Source organism: Meles meles, chromosome 18, assembly GCF_922984935.1.
Source record: "Meles meles chromosome 18, mMelMel3.1 paternal haplotype, whole genome shotgun sequence".
NCBI classification, from domain to species: Eukaryota; Metazoa; Chordata; class Mammalia; order Carnivora; family Mustelidae; genus Meles; species Meles meles.
In genome coordinates, this window is record NC_060083.1 from 56861739 (window position 1) to 56874061 (window position 12323).

Here is a 12323-nt window from a genome sequence, read left to right on the forward strand (position 1 = left end):
CTTCAGTCTCCTGCGGGGGCTGCTAAAACCTGCTTCGGCCCTTGCAGGTGGACCCTATATAGCTCATGGGAGGCCCTTAAGGGGCCAGGGTCTGATGCTGCGGCCCTCATCCCTGGGTGCCAGGGGCCAGGAGATTGCCACGTGACTCTCTCCCCATGAATGTCTCACCACGCCCACCTGACGCAGGTGCAGACACCCTGGGGCCCCACGCTCCCCCCAGGGCCCCACGCCCCCACACCATGCACGCTGCTGGGGAAGAATTAGCCAAGTCCCTCCCCACACTGCTCATCTCTGTGCGGTGTCCTCAGACATACACACAACATACGCGCAGACATGACCACACCTGTGCTCACTCTTTCACCGTGAAGACAAAGCCACAGGTCAGCTTTGGGAAGAGTTCCACCAACCGACCGCAGTGAGGCTGCTCCCATTCCCAGGAGCTTGGGGGCCAAAGGGTGGGGTGGGGGGGCGCCAGGGGGCAGGGGTGCCTCCCTCCAATCAGGTCCCAGCCAACCCCTCCCTCTGGGACAGCTGACACCCCTTTTCTTGCCTGAGTGACAAGCCCTGAGTGAGCTCTTCATGGGAGAGGGAAAAAAAGAATGAAATCCAGAGGAATCGGAAACAGTCGGATGAATAGCGCTTTGTTCACGCACACACAACTGCGAGCTCGGAGCTCGGGAGGGGGGGTGGAACCAACCAGAGGCCTCGGCCTCCCAGCCAGGATGCCACAGGCCACCCGAGCGCCTCCCACCCCTGAGAAAGTGCTTTGTAAACGAAATCTCCATGCAAATGTTGTTTTATTATTATTAGGCCACCCCTGCACCCAGGGCTGGGGGACATCTGAAAGGGCTTTCAGTGGAGCCCTTTAGGGCTCTAACTAGGTCAGACTGCCCCCCCACCCCCTGCCCCGCCCCTCTGCCTGGGCCCCTGCACTGGCCTTCCCTCCCATAGGAGCTAATGTTTTCCCCGTCACTCTGGAACCCACAGAACCCAACGCCCTCCTTCCCGGACGGAGCAGGGAGCCGTGGGCAGCACCCTACAGGCCCCAGCTGGCCTGCAAGAAGGAGCCTGCTGGCTTTTGTTTTCCCAGGGCTCCCGCTCACTCGCCTTATTCTTTTGAACTCTGGATCCGAAAAGAAAAAAGCTGGAGAGAGAGACACCTGGAGCTGAGGCGGGGCAGGGGAGGGGTGGGGAGGGCATCCAAGAGTTTGCAGAAGCCCGGGCCTCCCTCCAACTTCAATCCCCGGGAGGCTGGGTGCTGAGCTGCGGGCTGGGGGAGGCTGGGTCATGGGGGCCCCTGGGGGTAGACGCCCTAGTCCTGTGCACCGATTAGGAGTCCCAGAAACCCACTCGTCTGTCAACATACCAACCGGGCCGGCCAGGGAGGCAAACGAGGACATCAAGCTCCAGCTGGCTGGTGAGGCCAAGGGCACTCACTTGGGAAGACGGCGACGAGGGAATTCAAATCCGGGTCTCTGGGTGATTTCCTTCATGAACATCCAGACAGCATCTGGGTACTGGTTGGGACTGTCTTCCTGCCCTCAGGGACCTCCCAGTCAAGTGCGGAGTACACGATGGTCCAAGGGAATGAGAGGGGATCACAGAGGAATAAATGCTAAAGGGGGGGGGGAGCACTAAGCAGGGGCAGGGAGGGGCACAGAGGAATGTTCCAGAAGGGAGACCAGCCATGCGAAAGCACAGGGCATGGGGTGACATGGCAGGGGGTGGGTGGTGGTCAAGGTTCAGTTAGACCTTCTGGCAGAGGGTGCAGGTGACAAGATTGGAGAAAGCAGCGACTTGAAACTCGAGTGTCTCTTGGGGCTTGGTTTTCTCTCATGACACCAGCAGAGCGCCCCCAGAAGGGCTGAGAGAGCCACACACGGCCCCCCAAGACTCGACTGAGGAGGAAAGACAGGGCAGGCCGCTATGTAGGGGAGGATAAAAATAATAATTAGAGCCCCGGAGATTTCCCGCTCTCTGGTGGTCGGAAGGGGTTCGCTGGCAAGAGTCACGTGTGGAGGAGACCCTGGTGCAGACTCCTCCCTCTATCGATCACCAGCCTCCCCTCTTCTTGGGGTCAAGGTCCCGCCCTCCACCTGGACTCCCTGTGGCACCCCCGTGTGCCTGGCCGGCAGCGGGTGCACCGACGACGCCGCGAAGACGAAGATGAGTCTCCCCTCACCCCTCCCCACCGTGCACCATCCTCGATTTGGCATGAGAATGACAACACCTGGCATTCACGGCTTTTGCTTCCCCAAAATGCCTTCTGGGGCTGGTTGAATTGCCTCCCCCCAAAAGGTAGACCAAGTCCTAACCCCTGGTCCCTGTGAATGTGACCTGATTTGGAAATTGGATCTTTGCAGATGGATCCCAACAAGATCAGCCTGCAATTAGGGTCCTCACAGGAGAGGAGAGGGGGTTGGGGACACGCAGAGAGGGCAGAGAGGAGGGATTTTGGCAGCTGCCATGGGGCACCGAGGTTGGCCAGCCACCCCCAGAGGCCCAGACAGAGGCGGGGGACATTTCTCCCTCCGAGGCTCCCGAAGGAGGCTGCCCTGCCCTCACCACCTTCTCGGACTGGGAGAATGCGTGTCCGTTGTCTCAAGGCGCCATCTCTGTGGTGATTTGCTGTGGCGGCCCCAGCAGACTCGTATGTCCTCCCACGTGGACATGGGGCCTCCCTCCTGTTACAGACGAGCAAACGAACACACGTGCAAGTAGGTCACTGCCAAGGTTCCACAGCTGTTTGGTGTCACCTGGGGGTGGTCTGGGTCTCCCCCCGCCATAAGTCGTTTCCTCCTCTTCTTGGCAGTCAGGCCAGGGGGTTGCCCCCATGCACACAACCACCTCAAGGCTCCCCAAGTGGACCAGCGCCCTCATTGTGCAAAGAGAAGACACAAGCCCCAGGCCAGAGAAGCCCTGGTGATGCCCTGGAGAAGGGGCTGGAGTGGGGAGCTGAGTGCCCCAGTTCGAGGGGGGTCCCCTCTCGAACCTCCTCATTCTCTCTCTGTGCCCTGAAGCGTATCCCCAGCACCTGTGTTTTCATCGATTCGTTCAGTCATGGCCGCGAAGTGGTCGTGCATCGCTCTGCGAACAGTGGCATTAATTTTTTTTTTCCTAATTTATGAGGGAAAGAGAGAGAGAGCATGAGAGGGGAGAGGTCAGAGGGAGAAGCAGACTCCCCGCTCAGCAGGGAGCCTGATGTGGGACTCAATCCCGGGACTTCCGGATGGTGACCTGAGCCAAAGGCATCGCTTAACCAACTGAGCCACCCAGGCGCCCGTTAATTTCTAAATCACCATCATTATGAGGCGCTTATTTAACTCTGGCGGCAGATGTCCTGAATTATCATCACGCTGGCCCTTTTCCTCTATAAACGTACTTCTCTGAAAAGCGGGAGCGCGGGGGGCTCTAGAATTCTCGGGCTGCCGGGAACTGGGGGAAGTCCTCGTGCCTGTCCCCCTGGCCTTTGGTCAATGGCAGTCCGTGTTTTTCTGGGCTGAGAGTGCCCAGGCCCTCCTCCCTGGTGTCTGTACATCAGCCTCACGCCCACTCTGGTGCTCTGAGTCCATGCAAAGGGTATAGACTGGCATTGAGCAGGCCAGGGAGGCAGGGTTCCAATCTGGGCTTTGCTGGTCCCCCAGCCTGTGATCCTGGGCCATTTAATCAACCCTGTGAGTCCCAGATTCTGCACCAGTGAAACAGGACCCCCAGCGTGACCTCACCTGGGGTACCGGCCGTGGGAAGCACATGTGGGTGCCTGATACCAGGGGGCAGCTGTATCAGAGTCGTCCTCCCAATGGGTCGGTGCCATAAGGAATGAGGACCGGCATCCTGTCCCCAGGTCCAAGGTCACCCTCCTGAACCTTACTGTTGCTAGGGGCCCCCAGTAAAAGGCGCTGTAGGAGACAGAGGCTCTGTGCTGCCCAGGTGCTCCTGGAGGGCTGCTCGAAGTCCGTAGGGACAGGCCAGGTGGCTGGACAGCCATGGTGTGGAGGTCAGAGGAACCCCCGGGGACCCCCAGCTGCGGCTGCTCAGCCCCGAGGACAGTGAGCCAGTGTGCCCTGCCCTCTCCACTGCTCTTTGTGCCCCAGAGATGCCACTTGGCAGAGACAGCTGTTGGCCTCACAATAGCCACTTGGAGTGCAGAGCAGGGAGGTCCAGAAGCCAGGACGGTCCTGCGGCGTCTTTGTCTGAGAGCTGGGTCTCTGCGAGTCTGGAAGTTCTGGGAACGCTACTCGGCGGGGGAAGACATCTCTCTCCCCCAGGGGCCTGAGTACAGTAATGGGACTAACCACCCACCCACACTTCGCATCAGGGCCTCCTCCCATCCTCACCTGCAAATGTTTGAGTTGCTTCTACCCATTTAACAGATTGAGAAACCAAGGCTGAGAGGGGCGAAGGACTGCCTGAATCTACTGAGCCGGTAGACATTGGAATGGGGGCTGAGACTCCCGACCTTCACTAATAGTTCCTAGGGCTGAACTGGTTGAGGTTCACTGTGTACACCATCTTTTCTCTAATTCCCACAAAACCCCAGAAAGAGAGCCATTATATTATTATTATTATTATTATTATTATTATTATTATTATCTTCTACAGTTAGGAAAACTGAGGCTCCGGGGTGCCCGGGTGGCTCAGTCAGTTCAGCATCTGCCTTCAGCTCAGGTCATGATCCTGGGGTCCTGGGATTGAGCCCCGCATCGGGCTCTCTGCTCAGTGGGGAGCCTGCTTCTCTCTCTTGCTCTGCCTGCTGCCCTGTCTACTTGTGCTCTCTCTCTCTCTCTCAAATAAAGAAATAAAATCTTAAAAGAAAGGAAAACTGAGGCTCTCAGTCTTACTGACAGGAGCTTCCCAAAGATCACAGGCTGTGTCTGCAGGAGCCCACAGCCAGCCCACCAGCCGCAGTGCGGCCGCAGTGCGGGGAAGCACCCACCCCCCGGGGCTGGAAAGATGAGATCATGCTCGGGCCACGGAGGGGGCCTGGGGGCTGCACTTTTGGCCTGAGAGTCGAGGACACAGGACATGTGGGGCCCAGGGGGCTCCTGAAAGCTTTCCTCCTCCACTGTTGCTGCCTTCATGTGTCCTGGTGTTCAGGCACCCTGCCCTCTGCCCTCTGCTTCTGTGCCCAGGGCCCCTCCAGGCTGAGCAGAGGCCCAGACCACCAGCAAAAAGGAGTTAGCAGAAGAGGCACGAGGGGCCCGGCTCAGGCTACACTCTGGTTTCTCCCACCTCCTCCTACCTTCACTCAATGGCTTCTGCCCCCACCTGGCCTCTAGGGAGCCATTCATTCATTCACTCAGGTGCTCACGAGAAAAGTGTCTTTGAACTTCCCTTCATGCCGAAGGATACAGAATGAACAAGACACAGCTTTTCTCATTGTTCTAGCAAGCAGAATGACGGCCCCCAAAGATGCCCACGTCCTAATCTCTGAACCCTGTGGACATGTTACTTACGCGGCAAAGGGGACCTTGGGGAGGTGGTTAAGTATCCTGAAACGGGGAGATTATCCTGGATTTTCCGGGTAGGCCCAGAGTCATCACCAGGGGCCTTCCAAGTGGGAGGCAGGAGAGCCAGAGGGAGGGAGGAAAGGAGAAAGAGAGGTTTGAAGATAAAGGATGTTACTTTGCTGGCTTTGAGGACAGAGGAAGGTATGAGCCAAGGAGGGCCGGTGGCCTCTAGAAGCAGGAAGAGGTTGGAAATGGACTCTCTCCTCGTCCCTTTGGGAGAAATGCAGACTTGCTGACACCTTGGTTTTAGTTCAGTGAAAGCCATTTCTGCCTTGGGACCTCCAGGATTGTAAGAGGGGAAGCGTGTGGCAGTTTAAGCTACTAGATTCGGGGGCGCCTGGGTGGCTCAGTGGTTTAGGCTGCTGCCTTCGGCTCGGGTCATGATCTCAGGGTCCTGGGATCGAGTCCCGCATCGGGCTCTCTGCTCGGCAGGGAGCCTGCTTCCCTCTCACTCTCTCTGTCTGCCTCTCTGCCTACTTGTGATCTCTCTCTGTCAAATAAATAAATAAAATCTTTAAAAAAAAAAAAAAAGAAAAGAAAATAGATTCGTAGCAGTTTGGCACACCAATAAGGACAGGAAGACAGGGAGAAGTCACCCATAAACAGGCAGCGGAATCCTACCAGGTGGAAAGCAAGGCATTTGCAAAGCTTCCACAGGAACACCGAGCTCTCTGGTGGGTGGCAAGGAAAGGGTTCAAGGAGGACGTGCCACAAAGCTGGGGACAGGCAGGGCACCATCAGGCAGTAGGGGACAGTGTGGAGCCCAGCCTAGGGGAGGTCACCGGAGTTGGCCTTACAGCCTTGGGTCTGACCTGCATTTTATGTATTTATTTACTCTTTCATTTGTCACAATTATTTTTAATAGATATTTTAAAAGATTTATTTAGTTAGTTTTAAAATTCATTTATCGGGGCTCCTGGGTGGCTCAGTGGGTTAAGCTGCTGCCTTCGGCTCGGGTCATGATCTCAGGGTCCTGGGATCGAGTCCCGCATCGGGCTCTCTGCTCAGCGGGGAGCCTGCTTCCCTCTCTCTCTCTCTCTCTGCCTGCCTCTCTATCTACTTGTGATCTCTCTCTGTCAAATAAATAAATAAATCTTAAAAATAAATAAATAAATAAATAAATAAATAAATAAAATTCATTTATCTGTCAGAGAGAAAGCGAGCACAAGCTGGGGGAGCAGCAGAGGGAGAGAGGGAGAAGCAGACTCCCCGCCGAGCAGGGAGCCTGATAGGGGACTCGATCCCAAGGACCCTGGGATCATATGACCTGAGCCGAAGGCAGACGCTTAACCCCTGAGCCAGTCAGGCACCCCTGGTCTGATTTTAGGAAGAGCCTCTGGCTGCAGAGCTCTGAGGCCATTCTCCAAGGGCAGCCAGAAGAGGCCTTGAGGCAGCCCATATGCCAGAATCCAGCAGTCCCAGGAAAGGGGGCTCTCTTCCCCACAGCCCTAAAGCCAATCATGCTTTGTAAGGGAGAAAAACATCCAAGGTCAGGATCTACCATAATTATTAGCAAAGTTCTCATATCTATCCCTGCAGCCCGAGAGATGGTTTTGTGCCCCTCCTGGGGTGTATGCGCCAACCCCCCCTTTCCCCGCCACTTGCAGGAGGGAGAGGAAGGTCTCTCTAGGACACAGAACTGCCAGCTGACTGTTGACACCATGATGCATTAATTCTCCCAGCCACGGCCTGGGGCACTTACTTTGATGGATTGGGGGCCAAGGTCATGAGTTTGATCTGCCTCTGGGTCAATTGAGTCTGGAAGCAAAACTCCATTTCCATCCCAGCAACTGCCCTCCAGTCTGTTACTTCTAAATGATTCTAGGGTCACAAGGCAGACAGACAGATTATGGATGGAAAAACCCTCCAGGCCCCAACAATTGATGGGGAGTCAATGGTGCTCACTTGGGGTCCAAGCCCAGCCCAGCAGGTGTGGTTGACCGGAGCGGCCAAGCAGAGGGCAGCCCTGTCTCTTCCCAGCCTGGACGGACCAGCGCACCCACTCGGTGGCGCTGGACAGGAGAAGTTCAGCAGTCCTGACCTTGCCTCCGGTCCGGGGTTCTTCCAACCCATAGCTCTGTCCTTGGTCTCACTTCTCCGTTTGGCTTTGGATTGCAGCTCTGGGCCACGACTCCATCTAGGCCAGCAGTTGCTGACACATGCGGGTGGCCCACCGTCTCAGTCAGCTTGGGCTGAAACATGAGGCTTTCATTTTTCCCAGTTTCTGGAGGCTGGAAGTCCGAGATCAGGACGCAGGCAGATTCGGTTCCTGGCGAGAGCCCGCTCTCTGGCTGTGTGCTCACACAGTAGAGAGAGAGTGCTCTGGTTTCTCTTCCTCTTCCTATCAGGACATTAATCCCATTTTGGGGGGGGCGCACGTGCATGACCTTATCTAAACCTGGTCACCCCCTCCTCAGACCAGCACACCGGGAGGGGGCGGGTAGGACTTCAATGTCATGAACTTACAGGGTCACCAACATTCTGTCCGTGGCACTCGCCGCCCCCACAGCCACCTTCTCGCCATTTCTACTTGAAATGGCTTCCATATGTCTGAGACCAACGCTAGCTTTCCTGAAATTGGTGCCCCTCTGCATCTCCTCTCAGGAACGTCACCATCACCAGACACTCAGGCCAAAGTGAGGTATGTCCTCACTCCCCCAAACGTGCAGCTCCAACTCCTCACATCATGGATTCCTCTCATCCCTGGGTCTGATTCGAACTCTCCTCTCTCAGGGAGCCTGCCCTAACGGCCTTCTCTAAAGTGAGATCCAGGTCAACGCCTGTCTCAGCACCCAGCAGTTTCTCCCTGCAAAGCCCTTGGTGCCAAGTGCAGTGTTGGGCTCATCTTCTTGCTTGCTGATGCTCTATTTCCCCCTCTCCCCCTGCCTCACCCCAAGCCCACGTTCCCACTGTGGGATTTCCCCATCAGACCCAGCAGGTGCGGTGCTCGGGCCCCTCAGGACTTCCAGAGGCCCATGAACATGTTTTAATTTCCTTAAAATCAGAAGAAAATCTGTGAAAAGCTCTTAGGCCAAAGAAAGTCGTTTTCATATACAATTTTAATGCACGCACCTTTTTCCCAGCACGGTCATAAACCTAATTCAAACCATCTCTACGGAGGAGAAGCCCAGGAAAGCCACAGCTCCGCCCTGGGGCCGTGTCTGATTTGTCCACTGCCTTGTGTACTCTCACCGTCCCTACGAGACTCTCGGAGCAAGGCACACAGCAGGTGCTCAATAATCACCAGGTGAATCTGCGCTGCCCATTTCTGTCTTCAGAGAACACTACCCCAAACTTGCAGGCAGCCCTGATGTCCCTTTCTGGGGGCCGGGACGGAGCCCCAGTTGCGAGAAATGACACTGAAGGGGCATCTTCCAAGTCACGCTGGAAGGCATCACCTTCTCAGTGCATTGCTCAGTCTGGCCCCACGGGGTGGGGTGGGGGGGCAGTGATCAGAAAGCTGTGCGGTACTTCTCAGTGCCTTCTGAGGACCGTGCTGCTGGCTAGAGACCTGCCAGCTTGCTCAGGAAAGTGGCTGATTTAAGATGCAAGAAGATACATTTTGTTCCCCGCGGGGCTCTATAACCCTTTTTCCTCGCTGAATAAAAAACACGTGACCTGAAAACACTTTTGTCTTAAATTGGCCCTTATTGGGGCGGGAAAAAAAGGTGTCTCAGCACTCCTTGTAGGAGCAGGGGTTTTCGGCCCCCAAAGGGACACGTGGTAGTGTCTGGGGACATTTTGGATTGACATAGCTGGGGGATGCTTCTGGCATCTAGGCGGTGGAGACCAGGGCTGCTGCTCAGCCTCCTACAGGACAGATCCTAATAAAGAACGATCAGGCCCCAGATGTCGACAGTACTGAGGCTGAGAAACCCTGCTTTGGGAGAATCTCAAGGACATGTCTTGGAGAAGTGACTCACTGGGTCACTGAGGTCTGGCCCTCTCCATAGACTTGATCGTACAGATCTGCACCTCGGCCTCAAGCGCTCGCCTGACACTGAGCAGAAAGGCTGCTTGATAGGGTTGGTGTGAGTGCATGGGTTAGGAGGCTGTTGGTGAGAACGCTGCCTGAGATCCCGTTCCCGGCTCCTTCAAAGACCTCACAAGCACCCCTCTCAGACCCTAGAAAAAGCAGTTGTTTCTGGGATCGTTGTATCCTTGTGGACTTGTGTGTTTTGTAACGGGTGGATTTTCCCTTTTCACTTTGACTGACGGGAAGCTCAGGGTCCAATTTGCAGCCCATCTTTGAGAACTGGGGAGGCCCACCTGGAGCACATTTCTACATACCACCCTCTTGGTTCACTGTACTGTTTGTTCCAGCCCTGTTTTCGTGCTGATCTATTTTTATCCTATTGTATTTTCCATATTTTCATAAGCTGCCTCTGATCCTTTTGGCAACAAAGCAGGGCAGAAAAACAAAACAAAATCCAGCAGAGCCCTGTGGCCTTGGCAGGTATTTTATAATATGCCAAGGAGTCATTTCAAGGCTAGAGTCCTGCCAGGGAAGGCGGCTATCCTTGGCCCCACTGGTCCCCTCCTGGGAGTGTCCGTTCTTGGAGAAGAGCAGTTTGGTGGGTTAGAGCAACAGGTCTTAGAGGGAGAGCCGCTGATACCCATCTGCCCACAAATACCTTGCCCTCCCCCAAACGTTCTTTCCAATCTCCCATCTGGCTGTTGCCAAGGGGAAAACAGCTAGACGAGCTCTCGGGTCACTATTCCTAACTTGTCTTTCCCACATCTTCCGTCTGGCTCTTTAGGGTCCTGGATACTCTGCCTGTGGCTATCACTGCCACTGAGTGTATGTAGGGGTGGAGTGGGGGTGGGGAGGACCTGCCCCAGTATGCAAGGGCGAGGCCCTTTGGGAGGCTGTTGGGAGGACAGGGGTGAGCCAGGGATGGGTGGGGGGTGCCACCTACACCTGAAAACTTCAGCCCCCCACCCCCACCAGTCACCCTGACCACTAACACACTCTGGGCTCTGGGAGCCCCTGCACCCCGCACGGTGCACGGGCTTGGCTCGCCCTTCTTCTGACATGTCAGAGCTGGAGCCAGTCCGGCCCACCTCAGTCTCTGCTCTGCTCATGGGACGCAGACAGCGCTTTCTTCCCCTCAGCCTCTGTCTGCCCATCTGTAAAATGGGCAGTGGGAGGGGACGGGGAAGGTAAACCAGGTCCTTAAATTCAAAGATCCTAAGAACCTCTCCCCCCCCCCCCCCCCGTGTTCTGACACACTCTATTCCTTTTGTCCACTTTCTTTGTTCTGGAAACATGGTGCCACCCGGGTGTAGTGGAGAGTGGCTTGCGTATATGGGAGAACAGAGTCAAAGATGAGCTTGAACGCCAGCAGGAACACAGGCCCAAGGCTGCAGGCTGGCAAGATCTGGTCCTGCCCAGCAGAGACAGAGGCCAGCCCCGGGGGACTCCAGGAAGGACCTTTGCACTTCCTGGCGGGCCCTCTGGACGACATGAATCAGCAGCCACCAGCGCCTAACCTGGCAACAGGCAGCACCCCCTTCCCTTGGGCACACAGCCCAGGTGAGCCAGGCACACCCCAACGAGCTCGGCCTCTCTCTGCGCCACTCCGCTCAGCCAGATCACCGGCCCCACTGGTCATTCCGGGTCCTGAAGTGCAAATCACCAGGTTGGGACAGGGGTGGGGAGCCTGTGGAAGGGCTTTGGAGCAAGGGCCTGGGTCTGTGCCCAGCTCCTCCATTTCCCAGCTCAGTGGGGCGGGGCCAGTTGCCTTAGTGTCCTCGTCTGTAGAATGGGGTAACAGAACAGTCTGGGCCTCCCTGAGTGGTCATGAGGATAAATGAGGCCAATACAAAGGGCCGTGACAGGCACAGGGTGGTCCTAAGGGCTGACACCCAGCCCTTACCACAGTAATGGGACAGAACGGCGTGTGCCCAAGAAGCACGAGAGCCCAGCACTGCAGGGCAGGGGTGAGGGGGTGGGGGGATGGAGGCGAGATACCCCAATGGTGGCCAGAGCTGGGTGGGCTTGTGTTGATGCAACCCCCAGGGACCCTGTCCCCCCACTCGGTTCCACCACACCCTGCTTCTAACTCCCCCCCCTTAGCCACATCCCTCATTAGCTGGGAATGAGCCCTTGAAGGGGCAGAGGGACCTGGGAGACATTTTAATTATGCTTTTTTTTTTTTTTAGATTTTATTTATTTGAGAGAGAGAGAGAGAGACAGAGTGAAAGAGCATGAGAGGGGAGATCAGAGGGAGAAGCAGACTCCCCATGGAGCTGGGAGTCGAATGTGGGACTCGATCCCAGCACTCTGGGATCACGACCTGAGCCAAAGGCAGTCGCTTAACCAACTGAGCCACCCAGGCGTCCCTTAATTATGCTTCTAATTGCTTCCCAGGGAGGATGAGCACAAGACCAGATCTCTTGGGTGGCTCGAGGCGAGGGGCAGGGTTCCAGGAACTCAGCCACACCACCCCCGAGGTGGGAAGGAGGGTGTGCGAGGGGCTTCAGCTCGCAGAGCTTCTGGCCCTGCCCAGGCTGACACTCTGAGACGCCCACGCCAAGGGGACCGTGGGTGTGGACAAGGGAAGGCAGTGAGGTGGGAGCTGGGCCAGCAGGCCGGAGGGCTCATGAGGTCTCCACCCAGGACCCAACCTCCCTTGCAGGTTGGCAAGACCTGGTCCTGCCCAGCAGAGACAGAGGCCAGCCCTGGGGGACTCCCTTCCCGAAGGAACGAAGCTTTGAGCACCTTTGAGGTACAGGGCTCTCGAAGTCCATGATGTTCTGATTCTGCTACTTCGTGACTCGGGGAAGACAACCACATGGCCTCTCGAGCAC